The 27,588-nt window shown below is 45.7% G+C and overlaps 1 protein-coding gene across 3 annotated transcripts in view; it reads left to right on the top strand.

The window, feature by feature from the left end:
• The first annotated feature begins 504 nt into the window (after positions 1–504).
• The window catches only part of ndst1b (N-deacetylase/N-sulfotransferase (heparan glucosaminyl) 1b), a 203,056-nt gene continuing 175,972 nt past the window's right edge, over positions 505–27,588 (top strand). For all 3 annotated transcript variants that reach the window (XM_072264131.1, XM_072264129.1, XM_072264130.1), the window contains exon 1: positions 505–649. The gene's annotated coding sequence lies outside the window, so the exon portion shown is untranslated. The remainder of the gene's footprint in view (positions 650–27,588) is intronic.

The raw sequence follows: 27,588 nt of genomic DNA, 5'->3' as shown, positions 1-27,588 counted from the left end.
ATGCTGGCACAACATTGTGGACCCACTGCTCCATAATCTATGTTCCACATTGAAATATTGCAAATGGAATCCAATTATATCAACGGACTGTTTTAAGTTTGGTGTGGCGTAGAGATTTTAAAACCTCCCTCAATTTTTAATCAATGGATCAGATATTATGAAATATTAAAAGCCAGTCCACTCTATCTGCTTTTTGACACAGGGTGCCAACAAAAGCATATTTTATGCTCCTATGTCTTCCCGTCAAAGGTTACGGGAAGAGGGCAGGAGAATGGGGTTGAGAGGGATAATAAATCAGCCATGATAGAATGGCGGAGCAGACTCGATGGGCCGAATGACCTAATTCTGCTCCGATATCTTATGATCCATGGCCTTATCGTCTTGTCAACAGGTAGTCAGGACGTTGAAGGAAAAGGGCAGCTATTGAGCAGTCTAACTGCGGCGAGCCGTCTGGTGAGGAAGCGGTTAAACCGGCGGCCGCTGTCATGTCTCCGAGATGCCCTCTAGTGAGTATTGCGCTTTCACCGGCTGCTGTTCCCTTTGTGCGGAGCGCAAGGGCCTCTTCGCCTGTTCCCTCTGAGATGCTTCGAGAGGCAGACATTGCTTTCAGTGGGAAGAGGAGTTCAGTGTTCTGAAGACTGCTGAGGCGGTGAGTACCGTGTTGCCTTCCGACATGGTGATGAATCGCTGCCCTGTATGTGTGTCTAGGTATCCATATCCATCTGTGTGTGTGTGTGTTCTGCGTGTGTGTATGTTCCTCTGCCTGTGTGTGAGAGGGGGACGGAGGGAGGCGGAGAGAGCACTCCCCGGCCTGTGCGCTATTTTAACATTTTATTGAAAGGCGAACCAGGCGCTGAACACGAGGCGGCTGAAAAGCCGAACCTCCCCCATTCCGCAAACCAGAAAGGTGGGTTCGAGAGATGGAAGTGACAGTGGGACTGGGGAGAGGGCGGACAGCCCGGGGGAACGGGCTCTGCACTGTTACACACCGACTCCCGGTCCCGCTGAGCAGCCTAACAAACGCTGCGAGTGCGGCGGACCGTTTCGATGTACGGGACCGTACCGGACCGGACTGTCAGCAGCGGGTATGGTCCCGAGCCCAGGCGTTATTGTCGATAAATGGCCGATTACTTCTGTAACTCAAAACATCGCAATCCTCAACCCAAAATTAAATATTAGCAAGCAGAAATAATTAATTGCAGTAATAATCAAAACTCGAAGCAGTTGGAATTAAGACAAAATGCCGGAGGAACTCAGCAGTTCAGACAGCGTCTATGGAAGGGAATAAAAAGTCGATGTTTCAGTCTGAGACCCTTCATCAGGACTGGAAAGGAAGGGGGAAGATGCCAGAATAAGAAGACGGGGGAAGGGAGGGATTGTGAGACACTGGGAGGTGATAGGTGAGACCAGGTGAGGAGTAAGGTGGGTGGGTGGGGAGGGGGGATGAAGTGAGACACTGGGAGGTGATAGGTGAGACCAGGTGAGGGGGAAGGTGGGTGGGTGGGGAGGAGGGGATGAAATGAGACACTGGGAGGTGATAGGTGAGACCAGGTGAGGGGGAAGGTGGGTGGGTGGGGAGGGGGGATGAAGTGAGACACTGGGAGGTGATAGGTGAGACCAGGTGAGGGGGAAGGTGAGTGGGGGTAGAAGTGAGAAGCTGGAAAGTGATAGGTGGAAAAGATTGAAGAAGTAATCTGATAGAGGAGAGTGGACTGTGGGAGAAAGGGAAGGAGGAGAGGCACTGGGAGAGGTCATTGGCAAGTGAGAAGAAAAGGGGTGAGAGGGAAACTGGAAAATGGAATGGAAAACTAGGTCGTTGGACAATGATGGGGGTGTTGAGTGCGAGGTTGTTTCTGCAACAGCACTTAACCAGTTGCTCTGTCTCACTCCTGTACACCACCTCATCACCATCTGAAACTCTGCCAACAATAGCTGTGTTGTTGGCAAATTTATGGATGATATTTGATCTGTGCCTAGTCACACTGTTGTGGGTGTAGAGAGAGTAGAGCCATGGGCTAAGCACTCATCCCTGAGTTACGCCAATGTTGATTATCAGCGAGGAAGAGATGTTATTTTTGATCTGCACAGACTGTGAGGAAGTCAAAAGGTCCAGTTGCAGAGGGAAGTACAGAGGCCCAGGCTTTGGAGCTTGTTGGTTAGAACTGAGGGTATGATTGTGTTGAACACTGAGCTATAATTGTAGGTATTCCTGTTGTCCAGTGGAGAGCCAGTGAGATTGCATCCACCGTGGACTTACTGGGGCAAGAGACAAATTTCAGTCTCTTGCTTGGGCAGGAGCTGGTTTTGGTCATGACCAAAGGCTAGAAACTATGGCTCCATGACTCCACTCAAAAGTGGCCACATTTATAGTTTGTGCTCTGGACCACTCCTATGTGATGATTCAGTTCAGTTTGGGAGGGTAGCAATTGGAAATTCCCGAGGGTAGGAGGTCCTACTGGTGCTGGGCTTCCTGGCAGGGTGGTGATAGTTCTCGAGGATAATCAGTGTTGAACTGAAGTGATGCTGAAGAGGAGGCGTGCAGGAGTGAGATAGATCAGCTGGTTGAATGATGCTGCAACAATCTCACTCTCAGTGACAGTAAGACCAAGGAACTGATTGTGAACAACAGAATGGGGAAGTCATGGGAACACATACCAGTCCTCATCAAAGGTCTGGTGGTGGAAAGGTTGACCAGCTTCAAGATCCTGGGTGGCAACATCTCAAATCTGAACACTTTAATGCAACTATGAAGGAGAGATTACCGGCAGCTACACTTCATTTGGAGTTTGAGGAGATTTGGCATGTCATCAAAATCTCGTAGATGTGCCGTAGAGGGTGTTCTGATTGGTTACATCATCGCCTGGTATAGAGGGGCCTGTGCACAGGGTCGCAAGAGGCTGCAGAGGGCTGTAGACTCGGTCAGATCCATCATGGGCACAGCCCTCCCACCATCGAGAACGTGGATCAGTACGTGATGCTAACCTACTTCAAGCTCAATCTAACCCTTCCTTCCCCCATAATCCTCCATTCTTCTATCATAATTGTCCCTATCTAAGAATCTGTTAAAAGTCCCTAATGTATCTGTCTCTGTCGCCACCCCGGCAGCACATTCCACACACCCACCACTGACATCGTCAAGAGGCAGTCCCTCAGGAAGGCAGCATCCATCCCTAAAGACCCTCAAGAAGCAGATTCGATGGGCTGAATGGTCTGATTCTACTCCAGTGTCTCACGGTCCTATGGTGTCACCATCTGGGACAAGTCCTCTTTGCATTGAGGAGAGGGTACAGAAGCCTGAAGATCTAGGGTCCTGTACCTTCTCAATAATATTTTAGGAACAGCGTTTTCCCCTCTGCCATCAGATTTCTGAACTGACAACGAATTCATCAACACTATTTATTTCTCTAACAGAGTAATTATACATTCGTAATTTCATTCGTAAGGCCAGTGATATTGTGGGGATGGAACTGGACTCTCTGATGGTGGTGTCTGAAAAGAGGATGCTGTCCAAGTTGCATGCCATCTTGGACAATGTCTCCCATCCACTACATAATGTACTGGGTGGGCACAGGAGTACATTCAGCCAGAGACTCATTCCACCGAGATGCAACACAGAGCGTCATAGGAAGTCATTCCTGCCTGTGGCCATCAAACTTTACAACTCCTCCCTTGGAGGATCAGACACCCTGAGCCAATAGGCTGGTCCTGGACTTATTTCCTGGCATAATTTACATATTACTATTTAACTATTTATGGTTTTATTACTATTTATTATTTATTGTGCAATTGTAACAAAAACCAATTTCCCCTGGGATCAATAAAGAATGACTATGACTATGACTAGGACATTGTTCTCTACTGCTGCTTCAAAAGAAAAAAATTCCTGAGGTGCGTCAGTGATAATGAACCTGACTGAGATTCTGAGCAGCTCAGGGCTGTAAATCAGCTGTATGATGTGGGAATATTCTAAATGTGGACACCAGCTACCACTGGCAAGACATTTACCCTGAGGGACAATAGTGAACTCACTGTGTTTTATAAGACCATAAGACACAGGCACAGAATAGGCCATTCACCATTCCATCAGGGCTGATTTATTAACCCTCTCAACTCCATTCACCTGCCTCCTTCCCGTTACCCTTAACACATTGATTAATCAAGAATCTTATCAACCTCCACTCAAATATACCCACTGACTTGGCCTCTACAGCCATCTGTGGTAATGAATTCCACAGATTCACCAGCCTCTGGCTAAAGAAATTCCTCCTCATCTGTCTTGAAAATGGATGTCCCTCTGTTACTGAAGAACATGTATGTCACCATTTACAACCCTGAGATTCTTGCGGGCATTTGCAGTAAATACAAGAGCCATAATAGAATCAATGAAAGACTGCATCCAGAGCTATAGGGAAAGATTGAATAGGTTGGGACTTTATTCCTTAGAATGTAAAAGATTGAGAGGAGATTTGATAGGGGATACAAAATTATGAGAAGTAGAGATAGGGTAAATGCAAGCAGGCTTTTTCCCCTGAGGTTGGGTGGGACTACAACCAGAGGTCATGGGTTAAGGGTGAAAGGTGAAAAGTTTAAGGGGGGCATGAGGGGAAACTTCTTCAGTCAGAGGGTCACGAGGGTGTGGAATGAGCTGCCGACACAAGTGATGGATGCGAGCTTGATTTCAAAGTTTGAGAAGTTTGGATAGGTACATGGATGGGAGGGTTATGGAGGGCTGTGGTCCTGGTGTAGGTCAATGGGAGTAGGCAGTTTAAGTAGTTTGGCATGGGTAAGATGGGCCGAAGGGCCTGTTTCGGTGCTGTGTTTCTCTGTGAGTCTATGGCTGTAAGTATCGAGAACATGAGATGAAGAGTCCTTGACAGTGAGTCTTTAGGTTGTGGGAACAGTTCAGTGATGGGGTGAATGAAGCTGAGTGAGGTTTTCCAGAGTTTGATGGTTGAGGGGTAATAACTGTTCCTGAACCTGGTGGTGTGGGTCCTGAACCAAGCAGTGAGGAGAGAGCACGGCCTGGGTGCTGGGGGTCCCTGATGATGATGCTGCCATCCTGTGACAGCGCTCCGTGCAGATGTGGTCAGTGGTGGGGACAGCGTTACCCATCATGGACTGAGCCATATCAGCCAACATTTGCACTTTATTTGTCTGCCTGCCCTGCACTATAATGCTGCGTTTGGATCACCTCCATACGGAATGGCCTGTTCAGAAGGTATGCTAACAAAACTTTTTTCACTCATCAGTATGTGACAATAATAAATCAATTATCAAATGGAAAATTGAATAGAGCTGTGAAAAGTAAATCAAATAAATCAATTTGGCAAATCTGTTTATTATTGAGGTGCAGTAACAAACTTTGATTTGTTTGCCAACTGTACTGCTAATTTGAAAACTGTCCTCAACTTCACTTGCTCCATTACTAAACTGTTCCCACAACCTCTGCTCTCACTTTCAACGACTCTTCATCTAATGTTCTAGATATTTATTGATTTTTGTTTTGTGTTTTTTTTTATCTTATTGTATACGCCCAGTTTATTGGCTTTTGCCCTCTGGTGCTCGTCCGTCCTATTTGAGTGCGATCTTGTGTAAACACAATTATATTGTGTTTCTTGTGTTTACTGAGAATGCCCACAAGAAAACAAATCTCAGGGTTGTATATGGTGACAATACTTTGATAATAAATTTACTTTGAATTTTGATGAAGGGTCTTTGACTCCACAGATGCTGTGTGTTGCTTTGTACTTGTTGCATTTGTAGAATCCCTTGTGTTTATGAAATTCTTTGTCTTTCTCAAAGGAGGAAGCAAATAGGAATAAAAAGGACTTTTACAGTAATAAATATGAAATGGACAAAGGGTTACAGTGTTTTAGTAAATTCAAAGTTGAGTTTTGTCATTTGCACAATTCCATGTACACACAGGTGTGATGAGAAACAGATTCTTCTTCAGCCCTTTACCTCTTCCATCTACCCATTTCATCCCCCTCTCCCCCACCCACTTTCCCCCTCACCTGGTCTCACCCATCACCTCCCAGTGTCTCACTTCATCCCCCCACCCACCCACCTTCCCCCTCACCTGGTCTCACCTATCACCTCCCAGTGTCTCACTTCATCCCCCCTCCCCACCCACCTTTCCCCTCACCTGGTCTCACCTATCACCTCCCAGTGTCTCACTTCATCCCCCTCCCCACCCACCCACCTTCCCCCTCACCTGGTCTCACCTATCACCTCCCAGTGTCTCACTTCATCCCCCTCCCCTACCCACCCCACCTTCCCCCTCACCTGGTCTCACCTATCACCTCCCAGTGTCTCACTTCATCCTCCTCCCCCACCCACCTTCCCCCTCACCTGGTCTCACCTATCACCTCCCAGTGTCTCACTTCATCCCCCTCCCCCACCCACCCACCTTCCCCCTCACCTGGTCTCACCTATCACCTGTTTGTTCTCCTTCCCCTCCCACCTTCTTATTCGGGCTTCTTCACCCTTCCTTTCCAGTCCTGATGAAGTGCCTTGGCCTGAAACATCAACCGTTTATTCCTCTCCTGCCCTGCTGAGTTCCTCTAGCATTTTGTGTGTGTGTGTTGCTGAAGATTTCCGGCATCTGCAGAACGTCGTGATATTGAGGTAGTTTGTTACAAATGTTCCCCGTGGAAGCCAGGGCCTCAACGCAGTGGGAATTTCCTCTGGGTTCCCTAAGGGAATTTTGAGTCTTACTTCAGTGGTGGGCAAATGATTGGAAGGGGAAATGATAGGCTGATAGAGAGATGGAGGGGTGTGTGGGAGGGAAGGGTGGATTGATCATAGAGTCGGTTAAAAAGCAGACACAACACTGTGAGCCGAAGGGTCTGTACGGGGCCATAATGCTCTGTGTTCTATGGTGAGTTGCAAATGCAGCTCAGTCCATCATAAAAACCAGCCTCTCCTCCATCTTAACCTCCTGCCCAGCCCTCCCCTCCCTCCACCTGAATCCTTCTATCACCTGCCAGATCTTTCTCCACCCTTCCCTCCGCCACCTTTTTATAGCAGCTAACTCCCCACATCCTTTCCCATTCTGATGAAGGGTCTTAGCCTGAAATACTGACTCTTTTGCATAGACGCTGCCTGACCTACTGAGTTTGTCCAGAGTTCTGTCTTCGTCGCTGCAGAAACCCTAGTTTTTTTTCCCTATATTCTTCATTCTGTGTGTTATTTAATTGCCTCGATGCGCTTTTGTGTGGAATGATCTATTTGGATGGCACACAAATAAAAGCTTTTCACTGTATCTCGGTACATGTGACAATAATAAACCAATTCCAGTACCAGTAACAGGGCTGTCATTCTCCAGAGCGAGGGTATCCAATAGACAATAGGTGCAGGAGTAGGCCATTCAGCCCTTCGAGCCAGCACTGCCATTCACTGTGATCGTGGCTGATCATCCACAATCAGCACCCTTTTCCTGCCTTCTCCCCATATCCCTTCACTCCACTATCTTTAAGAGCTCTATCTAACTCTTTCTTGAAAGAATCCAGAGAATTGGCCTCCACTGCCTTCTGAGGCCGAGCATCCAATTTACTTATTTAGCAGTACACCTCAGGGTCGGCACTTCGAGCCACACCACCCAGCAACCCCAACAACCCTAACGGGACAACTTACAGTACTGTGCCAAAGTCTTAGGCTCATACAAATGGCTATATCTGTTCTTTACAGAGAGTGGTGGGTGTGTGGAACACCCTGCCGGGGTGATGGTAGGGGCGGGTACATTAGAGACATTTAAGAAACTCATAGATAGGCACATGGATGATAGGAAAGATGAAGGGTAATCTGGGAAGTAGGCTGATTTTAGAGAAGGTTAAAAGTTCGGTACAACATTGTGGGTCGAGACGCTTGTACTGTGCTGTTCTATGTTCTGGTCCCTTGTAAATGTTCTCTGTACTCTTATTTATATTTTTCCTGTTGGTAGGTGACCAGAACTGCACACAATAATCCAAATTAGGTCTTGCACAACTTCAACATAAGATCCCATCTCCTGTACTCATTACATGGATTTATGAAGGCCAGTACAGTATGCCAAACACTCCCTGTCTACCTGTGGCACCAGCAAAGTCTTAGAGTCACAATTTGAGTATTAGAGCGTTCTAGTTGTTCTACGTACAATGAAGATCCCTGTATATCAACTTGGATAGTTGCCAGATAATCAATATTTCTGATTGAGTGCTGGGAGGAATCCGATCACTGGAAACTTCTCTGTTCCTGGAGCAGGTCAATGGTCTTGGCACTGAGCCGAAATGAGAAGCGTCGGCTGGACATTCCTTCCTGTACATCTGATTCTCAGTTACCTGTCGGGGCTTGTTGTGGGAACAGGATGAATAGTCTGGTATCCTGAGTTCAGATAAGTGGTGATATTAATGAGAAGATTAATGTACACTCAGTGGCCACTTTAGTAGATGCCTCCTGTACCTAATAGAGTGGCCATTGAGCGTATGTTTGTGTTCTTCTGCTGTTGTAACCCTTCACTTCAAGGTTCGACGGGCTCAGAGATGCACCTCTGCATGTTTGTAATGTGTGGTAATTTGAGTGACTGCGAATCATAATTAGGTTTAATATCACTGGCAGTTGTTGTGAAATTTATTGTCCTGCGGCAGTAGTACATTACAATACGGAATAAAAACTATAAATTACAATAAAGGTGTGTGTGTATATATAATATTTAAAAGTGTTAAATACGTAGCACAAAAAGAGAAAAAGTAGTGAGGTAGTGTGCGTGGGTTCATGGATCATTCAGAAATCTGATGGCAGAGGGAGGGAAGCTGTTCCTGAAACAGTGAGTGTGTGCCTTCAGGCTCCTGTACCTCCTCCTTGTTGGTAGCAATGAGAAGAAGGCATATCCTGGGTGATGGGGGTCCTTAATGATAGATGCTGCCTTCTTGAGGTATTGACTTTTGAAGGTCTTGTTCTTGTTGGGAAGGCTAGTGCCCATGATGGTGCTGACTGAGTTCACAACGTTCTGCAGCTTATTTCAATCATGTGCAGTGCCCCCACTCCTGCAACCTGCAAATTAACTGTTAGGGCATCCTGCACGAGGACTCCCAAATCCCTTTGTGCCTTGGATATTTGTATTTTCTTTCCGTTTAGAAAATAGGCAGCCCTTTAATTTCTTATACCCAAGTGCTTGAGTCTTCCTGATGCTGTATTCTATCTGCCACTTTTTTGTCCGTTCTCCTAATCTATCTAGATTCTTCTGTAGTCTCTCCATTTCCTCAAAACTACCAGCCCCTCCACCTATCTTTGTATTGTCTGTAAACTTTGCAACAAAGCCATCAATTCCATCATCCAAATCATCGACATATAACGTAAAAAGAATTGGCCCAAACACAGATCCCTGTAGGCACTGGCAGACAACCAGAAAAAGGCTTTCTTTCCACTCTTTGCCTCCTACCAATCAGCCACTGCTTTATCCATGCTAAAATCTTTACTGTTAAACAGCCTCATCTGTGGCATCTTGTCCAGGCCTTCTGAAAATCCAAGTACACAACATCAGCCAAATCTCCTTTGTCTACCCTGCTTGTTATTTCTTCAAAGAATTCCAACAGATTTGTCAGGCAAGATTTTCCCTTGAGGAAACCATGCTGACTATGGCCTATTTTATTATGTGCCTCCAAGTTCCCCAAAACTACATCCTTAATGATTGACTCCAACGTCTTCCCAACCACTGAGGTCAGACTAACTGGCCCATAATTTCCTTTCTTCTGCCTTTCTCCCTTCTTCAGAGTGGAGTGACATTTGCAATTTTCCAGTCTTCCAGAACTGTTCCAGGATCTAGTGATTCCTGAAAGATCATTTCTAACACCTCCACAATCTCCTCAGCCACTTCTTTCAGAACCCTGAGGTGTACACCATCTGATCCAGATGACTTATCTACCTTCACACCTTTTAGTTTCCTAAGAACCTTCTTGGTAGTAATGGTAACTTCACACACTTCATGACCCCTGACACCTGGAACTTCTACCATAGTGCTGGTGTCTTCCACATAGAAGACTGATGCAAAATACTTATTCGGTTCATCTGTCATTTCCTCGTCCCCCATTATCTCCTCTCCAGCATTGTTTTCCAGTGGTCTGATATCCACTCTCACCTCTTTTACACTTTACATATCTGAAGAAACATTTGATGTCCTCTTTACTGTTATTGGCTTGCTTACTTTCATATTCCATCGTTTCCTTAATGATCATCTTAATGAAGGGTCTCGGCCTGAAATGTTGATTGTTTACTCTTTTCCATAGATGCTGCCTGGACTGCTGAGTTCCTCCACCATTTTGTGTGTGTTGCTAATGACTTGTTTTAGTTGCCTTCTCTTGGTATTGAATAGCTTCCCAATCCTCTAATTTCCCACTAATTTTTGCTTTGTTATCTGCCCTCTCTTTGGTTTTAATGTTGACTTTGACTTCCCTTGATAGCCATGGTTTCATCATCTTGCCTTTAGAATACTACTTCCTCTTTGGGATGTATATATCCTGTGCCTTCTGAATTGCTCCCAGAAATTCCAGCCATTGCTGCTCTGCCATCATCCCTGCCAATGTTCTTTTCCAATCAGTTCTGGCCATCTCCTCTCTCATGCCTCTGTAATTCCCTTTACTCCACTGAAACACTGATACATCTGACTTTAGCTTCTCCTTCTCAAATTTCAGGGTGAATTTGATCTTGTTATGATCACTTTCTCCTAAGGGTTCTTTTACCTTAAATTCTCTAATCAATTCCAGCACAACACCCAATCCAGTGTAGTTGGTTTGTTGTGGACTCAACCATGAGCTGCTCTTAAAAAGCTATCTCATAGGCGTTCTAGAAATTCCTTGTCTTGGAAGCGCGCAACTACCTGATTTTCCCAATCTACCTGCATATTGAAATCCTCCATGACTATTGTAAGTTTGCCCTTTCAGCATTCATTTTTTTAAGATCTCCCATTGTAACTTGTAAACCACATCCTTACCAGTGTTTGGGGGTCTGTATATATCTCCCATCAGGTTCTTTTTACCCTTGCAGTTCCTTAGCTCTATCCACTAATGACATGGGGAGACAAGATGACGAGGTCCTGAAGAGAGATTTTTGGGAGCTGAGAAACAGGACCTCTAGGGCAGTAAACCCTGGATTGCTGGCTGTGCCAGGTGCCAGTGAGGGGAAGAATAGGATGATTTAGCAGGTGAATGCGTGGCTGAGGAACTGGTGTAGGGAACAGGGGTTCAGATTTAAGGATCCTTGGGATCTCTTCTGGGGAAGGTATGACTAGTACAAAAGGGACGGGTTACAGCTGAACCTGAGGGGGACCAATATCCTTGCGGGCAGGTTGGCTAGGCTTGTTTAGGGGAGTTTAAACTAATTTAGCAGGATGATGGGAACCAGAGTGATAGGATCTGAATCAGGTTTATTATCACCAGCAAGTGATGTGAAATTTGTTAATTTAGCAGCAGCAGTTCAATGCAATACATAATCTAGCAGAAAAAAATAATAAATAAACAAGTAAATCAATTGCAGTATGCGTATATTGAATAGATTAAAAAACATGCTGAAACCGAGATACTATATATTTAAGAAAAAGTGAGGTAGTGTCCAAAGATTCAATGTCCATTTAGGAATCGGATGGCAGAGGGGAAGAAGCTGTTCCTGAATTGCTGAGTGTGTGTCTTCAAGCTTCTGTATCTCCTACCTGATGGTAACAGTGAGAAAAGGACATGTCCTGGGTGCTGGAGGTCCTTAATAATGGACGCTGCCTTTCTGAGACACCGCTCCCTGAAGATGTCCTGGGTATTTTGCAGGCTAGTGCCCAAGATGGAGCTGACTAGATTTACAACCTTCAGTCCTGTGCAGTAGCCCCTCCATACCAGACAGTGATGCAGCCTGTCAGAATGCTCTCCACAGTACAACTATGGAAGTTTTTGAGTGTATTTGTTGACATGCCAAATCGCTTCAAACCCCTAATAAAGTATAGCCACTGTCTTGCCTTCTTTATAACTGCATCAATATGTTGAGACCAGGTTAGATCCTCAGAGATCCTGACACCCAGGAACTTGAAACTGCTTGCTCTCTCCACTTCTGATCCCTCTATGAGGATTGGTATGTGTTCCTTCGTCTCACCCTTCCTGAAGTCCACAATCAGCTCTGTCGTCTTACTGACGTTGAGTGCCAGGTTGTTGCTGTGGCACCACTCCACTAGTTGGCTGAAGATGAAGTAGTTGGGTTACAAACAGAGGCAATGTGTAGTGAGACTCCTGGCAAGGAGAAGCAGATGATCCAGCAAAATTATAGTCAACAGGATGAGTTGCAATGTAAAAAGTGGACAAAATCGAAAAGGGTGATTACAGGACTAAAGGTGTTACATTTGAAGGTGCACAGTATTTGGAATGAGGTCGATGAACTTGTAGCACATCTACAGATTGGTAAGTATGTTGTTGTAGGCATGGCTGAAAGAATATTTTAGCTGGGAGCTTAATGTTCAAGAATATAGGTAGACTCTGCACTGTTTGCACATTATCCCTTCCTCCTCCTGACACTCACCTGTTTCCTACAACCTCAGGGTGACTACCTCCCTGTAGCTCCTGTCTATCACCTCCCCATTGTCCCGTGGGTCAGCGAGCTGCAGCTCCAGTTCCTTAATACGTTCCCTCAGGACCTGCAGCTCAATACACCTAGTGTAGATGTGTTTATCTGGGAGACTGGAGGTCTCCCACACTTCCCATATCCCACACACAGTACAAAACACTGCCTCAGACCCATTCTCACCATACTATGGACTAATATATATGCCAGGAGCGAGATTAGTGAGGAGGGATGAATGGACGAAATCATGGAGGAAACGATCCCCGTGGAAAGCGACGGGAGGTGGTGTGAGGTGAAGATGTGTTTGGTGGTAGGATCTGCTGGCACTTGTAGAGAATGATTAGTTGATACAGAGTACGACTGAGTGGTAGGAGAGGACCTAGCAGGGCAGTCCATTCACCCACCACTCCGTTTAATCAAAAACTTACCTCACACGTCTCTTTTAAACTTTGCACTCTCACCTTTTCCTGATTCATTGTGCTCTTAACCATTGTGATATTCTAAAGTTATTTCCTAATGGGACTCTCGGTTCATGTCTAATGCCCATCCATAGAGCAAAGAATATTACAGCACAGTCCAGGCCTCTCGGCCCACAATGTTGCACTGATCCTTTAACCTTCTCTAAGGTCAATCTAGCACTTCCCTCCGACGTAGCCCTCCATTTTCTGTCATCCATGTGCTATCTCAGTCTCTTAAGTGTCCCTAATCTATCTGCCTGTACCACCACCCCTGGCAGGGCATTCCACACACCCACCACTCCGTGTAAAACAAAAAAAAATACTTCTGACACCCCCCCCCCCCACTAATACTTTCCTCCAATCACCTGAAAACTATACCACGTCATATTAGCCGTTTCCACCCGGGAAAAAGGTCTCTGACTGTCCACTCTATCTCTGCCCCTTATTATCTTGTACACCTCTATCGAGTCACCTCTCCTCCTCCTCCCCACCAAAGAGAAAAGCCCTAACTCATATTCTCAACCTGTCCTCATTAGACATGCTCTCTAATCCAGGCAGCATCCTGGTAAATCTCTCTAAAGCTTCCTCATCCTTCCTGTAATCAGGGTTTTATAGATCTGAAACATTACTTCACAGCTCTTGAACTCAACCCCCCGACTAATGAAGGCCAACACACCAAACGCCTTCTTAACCACCCTATCATATTGCACAGCAAATTTGAAGGATCTGTGGACGTGAACCCCAAATTCCCTCTGTTCCTCCACACTGTTATAAATCCCACCATTAACTGCGTACTCTGCCTTCTGTTGTCCTCTCAACTTGTGATGTGACAACAACTTACATTTATTTAGGACCTTCATCACCTCGAGATACTCAAGATCATGCAAGATAAGGAGATGTTAAGGTGGACACGTGAAAGTTTGGTCTAGAATGACAGAATCATAAGACATAGGAGCTAATCCCTCTCAACCCCATTCTCTTGCCTTCTCCCCGTAACCTTTAATAAGACAGTAAGGAGATTATGATCTCCTTACACTGAGGAGGGAATTTTGCAAGAAGGTGAGCCGAAAGATCTTTGCAATTAAGTTTGTTCTAATTGTTTCTTTCAACTATATTTTATGGTCTTGTACTCCCATGATGGTATCCCACCCACCCACCTTCCCCCTCACCTGCTCTCACCTATCACCTCCCAGTGCCTCACTTCATCCCCCTCTCCCCCACCCACCTTCCCCCTCACCTGGTCTCACCTGTCACCTCCCACTGTCTCACTTCATCCCCCCTCTCCCCCACCCACCCACCTTCCCCCTCACCTGGTCACACCTATCACCTCCCAGTGTCTCACTTCATCCCCCTCTCTCACCCACCCACCTTCCCCCTCACCTGGTCTCACCTATCACCTCCCAGTGTCTCACTTCATCCCCCTCCCCCACCCACCCACCTTCCCCCTCACCTGGTCTCACCTATCACCTCCCAGTGTCTCACTTCATCCCCCTCCCCCACCCACCCACCTTCACCCTCACCTGGTCTCACCTATCACCTCCCAGTGTCTCACTTCATCCCCCTCCCCCACCCACCCACCTTCCCCCTCACCTGGTCTCACCTATCACCTCCCAGTGTCTCACTTCAACCCCCCTCCCCCACCCACCTTCCTCCTCATCTGGTCTCACCTATCACCTCCCAGTGTCTCACTTCATTCCCCCTCGTCCACCCACCTTCCCCGTCACCTGGTCTCACCTATCACCTCCCAGTGTCACTTCATCCCCACCCCCACCCACCCACCTTCCCCCTCACCTGGTCTCACCTGTCACCTTCCAGTGTCTCACTTCATCCCCCCTCCCCACCCACCCACCTTCCTCCTCACCTGTCACCTCCCAGTGTTTCACTTCATCCCCTCTCCCCACCCACCCACCTTCCCCCTCACCTGGTCTCACCTATCACCTCCCAGTGTCTCACTTCATCCCCCCTCCCCACCCACCCACCTTCCCCCTCACCTGGTCTCACCTATCACCTCCCAGTGTCTCACTTCATCCCCCTCCCCACCCACCCACCTTCCCCCTCACCTGGTCTCACCTATCACCTCCCAGTGTCTCACTTCAACCCCCCTCCCCCACCCACCTTCCTCCTCATCTGGTCTCACCTATCACCTCCCAGTGTCTCACTTCATCCCCCCTCGTCCACCCACCTTCCCCCTCACCTGGTCTCACCTATCACCTCCCAGTGTCACTTCATCCCCACCCCCACCCACCCACCTTCCCCCTCACCTGGTCTCACCTGTCACCTTCCAGTGTCTCACTTCATCCCCCCTCCCCACCCACCCACCTTCCCCCTCACCTGTCACCTCCCAGTGTCTCACTTCATCCCCTCTCCCCACCCACCCACCTTCCCCCTCACCTGGTCTCACCTATCACCTCCCAGTGTCTCACTTCATCCCCCCTCCCCACCCACCCACCTTCCCCCTCACCTGGTCTCACCTATCACCTCCCAGTGTCTCACTTCATCCCCCTCCCCACCCACCCACCTTCCCCCTCACCTGGTCTCACCTATCACCTCCCAGTGTCTCACTTCATCCCCTTCCCCCTCACCTGGTCTCACCTATCACCTCTCAGTTTCTCACCATCCCTCCTCCCCCACCCACCTTTCCTGTCATCTGTTCTCAGGTATCACCTCCCAGCCTGTGCTCCTTCCCCTCCCCCCCACCACTTTATTCTGCCTTCTCACAAACAAGAGAAAATCTGCAGCTGCCGGAATTCCAGAGCAGCACACACAAAATGCTGGGCCTGGGGTCTCAGCCCGAAACGTCGTCTGCACTCTGTTCCAAAGATGCTGCCTGACCTGCTGAATTCCTCCTACATTCTGTGTGTGTTGCTCTGGATTTCCAGCGTCTGCAGAATCTCCTGTGTTAATGAATTGACGGGCTTTTATCTCATTGGTGGTGTTGAAGTTCTGGTCAGATGGGGCACATCATTCGTGGTTGGCAGCTCATCTAGTAGTCAAATTCTGATCTCAGACCTCCGCTGCCTTGTGACTATACCCACTCTTGGGGAAGGCTTTGGGAGTAAAGCCCGAGGTAACAAAATCTGGAGCTGGAGTACGTCAGGCAATCCTACGTTGAGTTTATCACTGACTGGCAACTACTGCGACACCGCTGGTGCCAAACTGTATTGGGATGCTGCCTGGCACGCTGAGTTCCTCCTCTATTTTGTGTTGCTCAGTCTCTGCCGTTCCTTAAGATTCATCAGCTGTGTGGAGAGAGGGAGCTTGCTATGTGGTAACTGCTTGCTCTCCATATCGAACCGTCCTGGCTTGTATATCCAGACAGCTTGAACACGACATCCATAGCTTGGTTACTGAAGTCCCTCTGCAGGTAACTGGTTCCGCTACTGACAATTTCAAAAGTAAGGAATTATATTGTGGATGTATAAATGTAAAATCTGTTCTGTAGAGCGTGATTAGGGAGATGAGTAAGGTTTATGTTTAATCAGCAAAAAGCAGAGGAACTGGAAAGTGATGACCGCAAGATGATTATTTTCTTGGCTTACCCGGGAGGAAAAATTACCCAGAGAATGAAGGACAGGCCAATGGAAAAGATTTGTAGTTTTGGTTTGAGGTTTAAAATGACTGTTTTGGGCTGAGACAGACAACTCTTTATCACTGAATGTCTTTGCCAGGCTCTGCCGCTTAATCGGTGTGCTTTCTAAATCAAAATTTACTAGACGTTAAGGCGACTGGATAGAATCTGTAATTTGCTTCCATCATAGAAGAGCAAGCTAACTGGAAATTAATTTGCCAATCTCATCCCCCACTTGAATAGACTTTAATGAATTGTGCCTATTTGGAGGCAAAAAGATTACAATCTACTACATGAGTAGGAAGGGTACTTATTTATTGCAATAAAGGAGGAGGCCATTTGGCCCATCAACTCCATGCCAGAACCAGGCAGGAGACGAAGGGTCTCAGCCTGAAACGTCGACTGCACCTCTTCCTAGAGATGCTGCCTGGCCTGCTGCGTTCACCAGCAACTTTTATGTGTGTTGCTTGAATTTCCAGCATCTGCAGAATTCCTGTCGTTTAGGAGAATCCTATCCTCATTCTCCCTTCTCATTGGTTTCTTATTGTTGCATGATCTGAGGTACAGTGAGCAATTCAGTTTTGCAGGCCACATGGGTCATTTTATTGTACAATGCAAGGGAAAACACGAACTGAATGCAGAATGAAGTGTTTCAGATACAGACTTAAGTGCAGCACAGGCAGATGATAAAGTATAAGACCAGAAGACATAGGAGCAGAATTAGGCCAGTCGGCTGCTGAGTGCTCTGCCGTTCCATTTTGGCTGATTTATTATCCCTTTCAACTTGTAACCTTTGACAAACTGACTAATCAAGAATCTACCTGATGACTTGGCCTCCACGACCATCTGTGGCAATGAATGCCACAAATTCACCACTGTCTGGCTGAAGAAATTGCTCCTCATTCCTGTTCTAAAAGGGATATCTTTGTATTCTGAAACAGTGCCCTCTGGTCCTAGACTCCCCACTATAGGAAACATCCTCTCCATATCCACACTATCAAGGCCTTTCAATATTCAATAGGTTTCAATGAGATGCCCCTCATTTTTCTAATCTCCAGTGAGTACAGGCCCAGAGTCATCAAATGTTAACTTTTCATTCCCGGGATCACTCCCATGAACCTCCTCTGAACCCTGTCCAACCAGTTCACAATATTCCCAGTGTGGTCTGACCGGTGCTTTATAAAGCCTCAGCATTACATCCCTGCTTTCATATTCTAGCCCTCTTGAAATGAATGCTAACAATGCATTTGCCTTCCTCACCACCAATTCAACCTGCAGAGTTACAAAATACACATGGACTAAGATGTTAACTGTCCTGTGCTATCACCAGTGGGATCATCAGTTGATCTGCCACCTGTCTTCAAATTAACCTTTAGGAAATCCTGCACAAGGCCTCCCAGGTCCCTTTGCATCCCTGGTTTTTGAATTTTCTCCCCGCTTAGTAATTAGTCCACACCTTTACTCCTCCCAAAGTGCTTGATACACTTCCCTACGTTGCATTCCATCTGGCACTTCTTTGCCCATTCTCCTAATCTGTCCAAGCCAAGTCGCTCTATAGACTCTACTTCCTCAACACTACCTGCCCCTCCACCCAAGTTCATATCGTCTGCAAATCTTGTCACAAAGTCACCAATTCCTCCATCCAAATCATTGACATATAACGTGAAAGGAAATGGCCTCAACTCTAAACCCTGTGGAATGCCACTAGTCGCCAGTAGCCAACCAGAAAAGGCTCCCTTTATTCCCCTTTCCTGAAATCAAGAGACTTTGCTGAATGCTCATAACCTTAAGGACTCTATTTTAATTTCATATGAGTGTCAATAATAAGGTCGGCATCTGTTCCCCATCCTCAGTTGCCCTGGGGAAACCTAATGAGGAGAAGTGCCTCCTCCTCATTTCATCCATCAGGGAGGAGGTACGGGAGCCTGAAGACACACACCCAACGTTTCAGGAACAGCTTCTTTGACTCCGCCATCAGATTTCTGAATGGACAATGAGACCATATACACCACCTCATTACTTTGCTCCCTTATTGCACTAGTTATTTATTACTTATTAATATACAAATTACTTATTGTAACTGATAGTCATTCTTTATGTCTTGCACTGTGTTACTGCAAAATTGATCCTCTGGAAGATCAGAATGGTAATCCATTTGTGGAGCCAAAAGAGATGGGGAAGATCTTAAGTGAATTCTTTGCATCTCTATTTACTGAGGAGATTAACACCGAGTCTATAGCAGTGAGGCAAAGCAGCAGTGAGGTCATGGACCCGATACAGATTACAGGGGAGGAGGTGTTTGCTGTCTTGGGGGCAAATTAGGATGGATAAATCTCCAGGGCCTGACACGGTTTTTCCTCAGATGCAGGGGGAGGCAAGTGCAAAAACTGCAGGGGCCGTAGCAGAGATATTTAAAGCATCCTTAACAGCAGGTGAGGTATTGGAACATTGGAGGATAGCCAATGTTCCACTATTTAAAAAAGGCTCTAAGGATAAACCAGAAAGTTATAGGCTGGTGACCCTGACATCAGTAGTGGGAAGGTTATTGGAAGATATTCTAAGGGACTGGATATATGAGTATTTGAATAGACATGGACTGATTAGGGATAATCAGCATGGCTTCATGCATGGTAGGTCGAGGAAGTTACCAGGAAAGTTGATGAAGGCAAGGCAAATGTCATGACATTTGTCAGTGATGATAAACTTGATTCTGAGAGTGAGCTGCCTTCTTGACCCACTCCAGTCTTAACTACAGTTATGGAGGGATGAATCTTCAACTTCTAGAAGTTACCTAAACTTCAAAATATCATCCACAGCCAGTCAAAAAGTTCAATGCTTTACCTTACTAGGAACATTATCATAGACAATCACTTTCTTTGACATGTACTTAAAAGTTTTTATTCCAGGAATGAATTTTGGCAGACAAGTAGCAATTTCTAAAATGAATTTCCTCATTTTACCTACTCTAATTACAATAAAATTTGAGAATGCTATTGAAATTATATATATTATCTGTCCAGTGAGCTTCTCAATAATGAATTCTGTGTGAATCTTTTTATGTTTCTGCTGTAATGAGGTACCAGACATTGATGGTTTTGTTAAATGGTCTATAGTTAATGAGTTTTAGTCCAATTTAATAACTTTTGGGTGAGTACTCCCACTGAAAATAAGCTTTTCAATTTTCCCAGTGACCATGCAATTATAACTCATCTCTCCATCTTCAAATTCAAGTTTAATTATCGTTCAACCATACATGAATATAGCCAAACAAAACAGTGTTACTCCAAGGCCAAGGTGCAAAACTGGTTACCAACTGCACACAGCACACTGCACACAGTACATACAGTTACGATTTCAGAAAGACATACAGTCACACAAAAAGTAACATAGCCAAGTCCTTAAGTGATATGACTGTGGATTTGTGGTAAGTTGTCCTCATCCAGTGTGTTCTTCCAGTGAGTGAACACTGGTGAGCAGCATGGGCCATACGCCAGCAGACAGCACTCAACATTGAGATTACTCTAGTACTTAACCTGCACAGTAGTGTAGCAGTTAGCGTACTGTTTTACAGCAGCTAACTACGAGATCGCAGTTCAATTCCAGCCAGTGTCTGTGAGCAATTTGTACATTGTCCCTTTGGCCGTGTGGGTGCTTTGGTTTCCTCCCACGGTCCAAAGACATACAGGTTAGTGTTGGGGCTGGAAGCATGGCGACATTTGCGGGCTGCCCCCAGCACATCCTCAGACTGTGTTAATTGATGATGCAATTGACACATTTCACTGTGTGTCTTGATGTCCGTGTAACAAACAAACATTGAAAATGCTTTTAATATGTTGATCTTGTCTTACCTGTTCTTCCTCTGTGATTTAGTGCATTCAAATTTATTTAACTCATTATTTCTGTTGTTTTGGTTTATTATGATCGGATGCAAAGGAGCAGTGAAAAGCATAATGGAGGTAAACAATCATCTGCAAGGTCACAAGACCATAAGACATCGGAGCAGAATTAGGCCATTTGGCCCATCGAGTCTGCTCTACCATTTCATTGTGGCTGACCCATTTTTCCTCTCAGCCCCAATCTCCTGCCTTCTCCCCGTATCCCTTCATACCCTGAACAATCAAGAATCTATCAACCTCCGCCTTAAATGAGCTGGCCTCCACAGCCGCCTATGGCAACAAATTCCACAGATTTACCGCCTTATGGATAAAGAAATTCCTCCTCATCTCTGTTGTAAATGGACGTCCCTCTATTCTGAGGCTGTGCCCTCTAGTCCTACGTACCCCACCACAGGAAATGTCCTCTCCACATCCACTCTATCCAGGCCTTTCAGCTTCGATGGGTTTCAATGAGATCCTCCATCATTCTTCTGAATTGGAGCGAGAACAGGCCCAGAACCTTAAATCACTGCTCGTACATTAACCATTTCATTCCCAGAATTATTCTCATGAATTCCTTTGAACCCTCTCCAGTTTCAGCACATCCTTTCTTAGACAGGGTACCCAAACCAGCTCGCAATACTCCGTGGGGCCTCGTCAGTGCTTTATAAAGCCTCAACATTACATCGTTGCTTTTATATTCTAGTCCTCTCGAAATGATGAGATTGATCCTTCATTTTGTTTTATTTTTTCTTATTTGGAGATGCGGCACAGAATAAGCCCTTCCCGCCCTTTGAGCTATGTCATCCCAGCAACCTCTGACAAACCCAATTAGCCCTAACCTAATCACGGGACAATTTACAATGATCATTTAACCTACCCAGTACGTCTTTAAACCGTGGGAGGAAACCGGAGCACCCTGGGGAAAACCCACACATTCCTTATGGAGGAGGTACAGAAACTCCTTACAGAACGGCATCAGAATTGGACTCTGAACTGCGGAGTACTCGGAGCTGTAATAGCATCACACAAACCGCTACACTACCGTGGGGGTAGCAAGGAGTATCCGAGGCCAAGAGTCCATCTTATTGTACAAGAGAACCATTCAACAGTCTGGTGACAGTGGGGTAGAGGCTGTCCTTGAGCCTGGTGGGACGTGCTTTTAGGCTTTTGTATCTTCTGCCTGATGGGAGGGGGGAGACGAGAGAATGTCTGGGGTGGGTGGGGTCTTTGATTATGCTGACTGCTTTACAACAAGGTGCAAGGCCATAATGAGGTAAACTGTGAGGTTATCGTACTGAAGGTCCATTCAAGAGTCTGTTGGCAATGGGGTAGATACTGTCCTCAAGGCAACAATTTTTGTTTTTCAACATTTTCTTGTTCGATTTCTCAGCCTGAGGTTAAAGATTTAAAACTAATAAAAATACCAGTGGCATAATCAGTGTAAAGACTCAGAGTATATTTTCCCAGGGTATAATTGTCAAATATTTGGTCATCAGGAAGGAGGTACAGGAGCCTCAGGACCCACACCACCAGATTCAGGAACCCCTCAACTATCAGACTCGTGAACCAGAAGGTTAACTTCACTCACCCCATCACTGAACTGTTCCCACAACCAGTCCTTTCAAGGACTCTTCATCACATGTTCTTGATATTTATTGTTTTTTGTTACTATTATTTATTTTTCTTTCGTATTTCCTGTTTTTTACACATGGGTTGTTTGTCCGTCCTGCTGGGTGGGGTCTTCCATTGATTCTGTTTTGTTTCTTTATCTTTACTGTGAATGCTGTAAGGAAAAGAATCACCGGGTAGTTCATGGTGAACAGGGGATCTGTGGCTTACAGAGAGCATTGGGTGCCTGGAACGTGCTGGCCAGGTGGAGGCAGGAACATATCAATGGCATTTAGACAGGCACCTGACCAGGCCAGGCCGGGCAGGGGATGGAGGGGTATGGACCATGTGGAGGCACCTGGGATCAGTTTTATTTGGTATCATGGTCAGCAGAGACATTGTGGGCTGAAGAACTTGTCCTGTGTTCTGTGTTCTTCCAATTTTGCCCAGAATACTCTATGGATGTGTGTCAATAGTCAAAGTAAATTTATTATGTAAGTGTGTATGTGTTACCATGTTCAGTGGATTCCAATCAATGGAGACACATCAGTGTCAGGACATTTTGGCCCAATTAAGTGACTGCCCCAATTAGCTGAGTTTCATGGAAATAATTAAAAATGCCTCATAAAGACAAACTGCTGTTCCACTTAGTAACAAATTATGTATTTAAATGAAATAGAGGACAAATTGGAACACTATGAAAACTCCTACAGTATTATAAAGCTGATTATTAGTTCCTAATAGTTATTGATGGGGGAATTCATTCAGTGTATACTGTCATGTTCTTTTGACTGACTGTAAATGAACAAAATCAGTACAAACACCTCGTGTAGATAATAGACTGCCTTCTTGCAATGCTTTTGACGATTGCATCCTCCAAATCTTCTTTTTCATTGTAACATTCAAGATGGTTGTCGTTACCTTCAAGTTTTTCATAATTCCTAACTTGTTGAGGTAGTGAAGTTGCTTCACTTTCACCCCTGGCCGTTTCTGACATCTCCAAGCCTGAATGCTTGAAACCGCAGTGAAGGAAACGGTTCTGAAAGGCCTACACAGGGAATCTATAAACACACATAGAGCCCCCACCACATGCCCGAGACTGTTACTCTTCCTGGAATGAAAGGGTTTACATATGATGAGTGTTGGATGACTCTGGGCCTGTACTCAGAAGAATGGGGAGTGTTGTTCATGAATTTGTTGATTTAGTTTCCCTCATTATCATCAAAATCACCAGTATAGATCGCAAACAGAGATATCAAAGACTGTGACTAATATAATTAAGTAGAAATTGGGATTGGACTATTTTCAACTTGTCAGAAATCCTATGATCTTTCCCAGCCTTGCCTCGAGGTATTATCCTGCATGTAGAGAAGTGCTTTTGCAATGAGTGATCAAAGTTCAAAGTACAAATATGTCACCATATACAACCCTGAGACTCATTTTCTTGCGGGCTTTCACAGTAGAACAAAGAAGTACAATAGAATCATTGGAAAACTAAACAGAAAGAATTTGCAAAGAAAAAGAATTTCAGGATGTATATTGTATACATTTCTCTGACATTAAATGTACCTATTGAACAAAGAATGACAAGCAACCAATGTGCAAAAGACTAATTGCCTTTATACAAAAATAATAATAATAAATAAATAAATAAGATTGAGAACATGAGTTGTAGAGTCCTTGAAAGTGAGTCTGTAGGTTGCAGAATCAGTTCAGAGTTGAGGTGAGTGAAGTTATCCCCTCTGGTTCACGAGCTTGATGGTTGAGGGGTAATCACTGTTCCTGACTCTGGTGACATGGGTTCTGAGGCCCCTGTACTTCCTGCCTGATGGCAGCAGCAAGGAGAGATCATGTCCTGGGTGGTGGGAGTCCCTGATGATGGATGCTGCTTTCCTGTGACAGCGCTCTGTGTAGATGTGCTCAATGGTGGGGAGGGCTTTACCTGCGATGGACTGGGCCGTATCTACTACCTTTTGTAGGATTTTCCAGACATTCCACCTCTCCCGGAAGTTCCGGGAGTCTCCCGCATATTAATAGTGGCTCCCTGATGTCCGCAAATTATATACAATGTCCCGGAAATTGATTTTTTTGAGAGCGAGCGCGAGAGAACGCACGAGAAAGAGCGAGAGAGCGAGTGCAAGAGCAAGAAAGCAAGCGCGAGACCGAGCATGAGTGAGAGAGTGAGAGAGAGAGAGAGAGAGAGCAAGAAAGCAAGTGCGAGTGAGAGCGACCACGAGAGAGAGAGAGCGCGCGAGAGCGAGAGCAAGAAAGCAAGCACGAGAGAGCGAGTGCGAGTGAGCGACCACGAGAGAGCACGAGAGCAAGAGCGAGAGTGTTCCAAAAAAAGAAAATATGAAACGTACGTCACCCCAGACTACAGTAAAGTGTACTTCTGCCTAATAGGAGTCAAAAATAATAACAGTGTTGCTCGCTGCACTGTTTGCGACAGTGACTTTTCTATTGCCCATGGTGGGTTAAGACTGTAAAAGACATGTTGAGGTGAGTTTAACAGGTGTCATTCGTTCATTAGCATAGCTAACGTTATTTAAACTAGCTGGCCAGCTGCTAAGGAGCTACTCTATTGCAGACATTCCACCTCTCCTGGGAGTCTCCCGTAAATTGACGGTGCTGCCTCCCTGAAATGAGATTTTGCTGGATGGGATGTCTGATTTGCCATTCAAGGGCATTAGTGTTTCCATACCAAGCTATGACTCAACCAATCAATACACTCTCCACTACACATCTGTAGAAGTTTGTCAAAGTTTTAGATGCCGCACTGTATCTTCGCAAAGTCCTAAGAAAGTAGTGACTGAGCAGAAACAGGGAGCGGCCTATTTTACGCCCATTACAAACTGCATGACTTTTAGAAATCCTGCTTCAGGGCTTTATCCTACACGCAGAATAATGTTGCTGCAACGAGGGATGTTCCAGAAATCACCAGCTGTCACCTTCCTCTGCCTGAATCAGCAGCTCCATCAAGCGCAACGAGGGAGGCTCAGCTGGAATAGCCTTTAAACCACGTCGGCATTCAGTTTGCGCTTGTAACTTTCAAAACCAGCTGTGGACCATAAATCACTGCAGCCAGCAGTTCCCAGAGGCTTGCCCTTGCTAACTGCAATAGGAGACTTCCCTCAGTAACAGTGAGTATTGGAACAAGAATGAAACACAAAAAGAGAATCAGCAGAGGATTTTTTTACTTTTTAAAAGTTGCTCTCAAGTTCCCATTTTGACTTTGTGGTTTAAGTGGCTACACAGATGGGTTAAGAAGGCAAACGGCATGCTTGCCTTTATTAGGCGAAGCATTGAGCTCAAAGGTCAGCAGTTTGTGTTGCAGTTTTATAAAGCTGGTTAGGCTGGGTCTCGAGTGTGGCACACAGTTCTGGCCGCCTCGCTATAGGAAGGATGTGGAGGTTTTGGAGAGGGTGCAGAAGAGGCTTACCAAGGTGCTGCCTGGTTTAGAGGACTTGCATGAGAGGTTGGACAAACGTGGGTTGTTTTCTCTGGAGCAGTGAGGGGAGATCTGATAGGGGTTTTTAAGATTATGAGAGGCATAGACAGAGCAGACAGTATCTTTTCTCAAGGATTGAAATGTCTAATACCAGGAGGCGTGCATTAAGGGTGAGAGGAGGAACTTTCAAAGATGTGCGGGGTACGTTTTTTTACACAGAGACTGGTAAGTGTGCTGCTTGGGGTGGAGGTAGAGGCAGAAACATTAGAGACTTTTACTGTACATAGGCACTTGAATGGAAGGATATGGACATTGTGTAGATAGAAGAGATTAGTTGACCATTTGATTACTAATTTAATTGGGTTGGCACAATATTATGGGCTGAAGGGCCTGTTCCTGTGCTGTATTGTTCTGTGTTCTGAATCATGGGCAACACAGTAATGTAGTAGTTAGCGCCAGCGACCCGGGTTCAATTCCTGCCGTCGCTCAGGAATTTGTACATCCTCCCCACGACTGCGTGGCTTTCAAAGATCACAGATCAAATTTATTGCAATTCGCCTACCAGAGCAACAGGTCAACGGCAGATGCCATCTCTCTGGCCCTACATTCCTCCTTAGAACACCTGGAGAATAAAGATGCATACGTAAGGCTCCTTTTCATTGACTACAGCTCTGCCTTTAATACCATCATTCCAAATAAACTGATTCCTAAGCTTTGGAACCTGGGCCTTAGCACTCAGATCTGCAGCTGGATCTTCAACTTCCTCACAGACAGGACCCAGGCTGTAAAAATAGGGGACAAGCTCTCCTCTACAATCACTCTGAGCACCGGTGCCCCACGAGGCTGTGTACTCAGCCCCCTGCTGTACTCACTGTACACCCATGATTGTGTAGCCAAGTCTCCATCGAACTCAATATATAAGTTTGCTGATGACACAACAATTGTAGGCCGTATCTCGGGTAATGATGAGTTTGAGTACAGAGAGGAAATTAAGAACCTGGTGGCATGGTGCGAAGACAATAACCTATCCCTCAACGTCAGCAAGATGAAGGAATTGGTTGTTGACTTCAGAAGGAGTAGCAAACCGCACGACCCAATTTACATCGGTGGTGCGCAAGTGGAACAGGTCAAAAGCTTTAAGTTCCTCGGGGTCAATATCACAAATGACCTGACTTGGTCCAACCAAGCAGAGTTCACTGCCAAGAAGGCCCACCAACGCCTTTACTTCCTGAGAAAACTAAAGAAATTTGGCCTGTCCCCTAAAACCCTCACTAATTTTTATAGATGCACTGTAGAAAGCATTCTCCTAGGGTGCATCACAACCTGGTATGGAAGTTGCCCTGTCCAAGACCGAAAGAAGCTGCAGAAGATCGTGAACACAGCACAGCACATCACACAAACCAATCTTCCATCCTTGGACTCACCTTAGACTGCACGCTGTCGGAGCAGTGCTGCCAGGATAATCAAGGACACGACCCACCCAGCCAACACACTTTTCGTCCCTCTTCCCTCCGGGAGAAGGCTCAGGAGCTTGAAGACTCGTACGGCCAGATTTGGGAGCAGCTTCTTTCCAACTGTGCTAAGACTACTGAACGGATCCTGACCCGGATCTGGGCCGTACCCTCCAAATATCCGGATGTGCCTCTCGGTTTTTCTTGCACTACCTTACTTTCCATTTTCTATTTTCTATTTATGATTTATAATTTAAATTTTTAATATTTACTATCGGTTTGTAATCCAGGGAGCAGGAAGTGCAGAATCAAATATAGCTGTGATGATTGTACGTTCTAGTATCAATTGTTTGGCGAGTATAAAGTATTTGCCAAATTAGGAACTTGCTGTAGCGTGTTGGTCAGGGCACGACATGCAACAATAACAACAGCATTCAGCAATTATAAAGAATAAATAATTATTTAAAAATAAATTTCTAAGTACAGATAATGGAATAAAATGTTCACAAATACGTAATACCAGTGTGTGTTGGCAAAGTAAACAGCTTTATAAACAGTGGTTTACAGTGTTTACAGTGCAGTGATGGGTAATGGATAGAGGGGTGGT

Source organism: Mobula birostris, chromosome 7 (assembly GCF_030028105.1).
Source record: "Mobula birostris isolate sMobBir1 chromosome 7, sMobBir1.hap1, whole genome shotgun sequence".
Lineage (NCBI taxonomy): Eukaryota > Metazoa > Chordata > Chondrichthyes > Myliobatiformes > Myliobatidae > Mobula > Mobula birostris.
The sequence above is the reverse complement of the archived record's forward strand: the minus strand, read 5'-3'. Positions and strand labels throughout refer to the sequence as shown.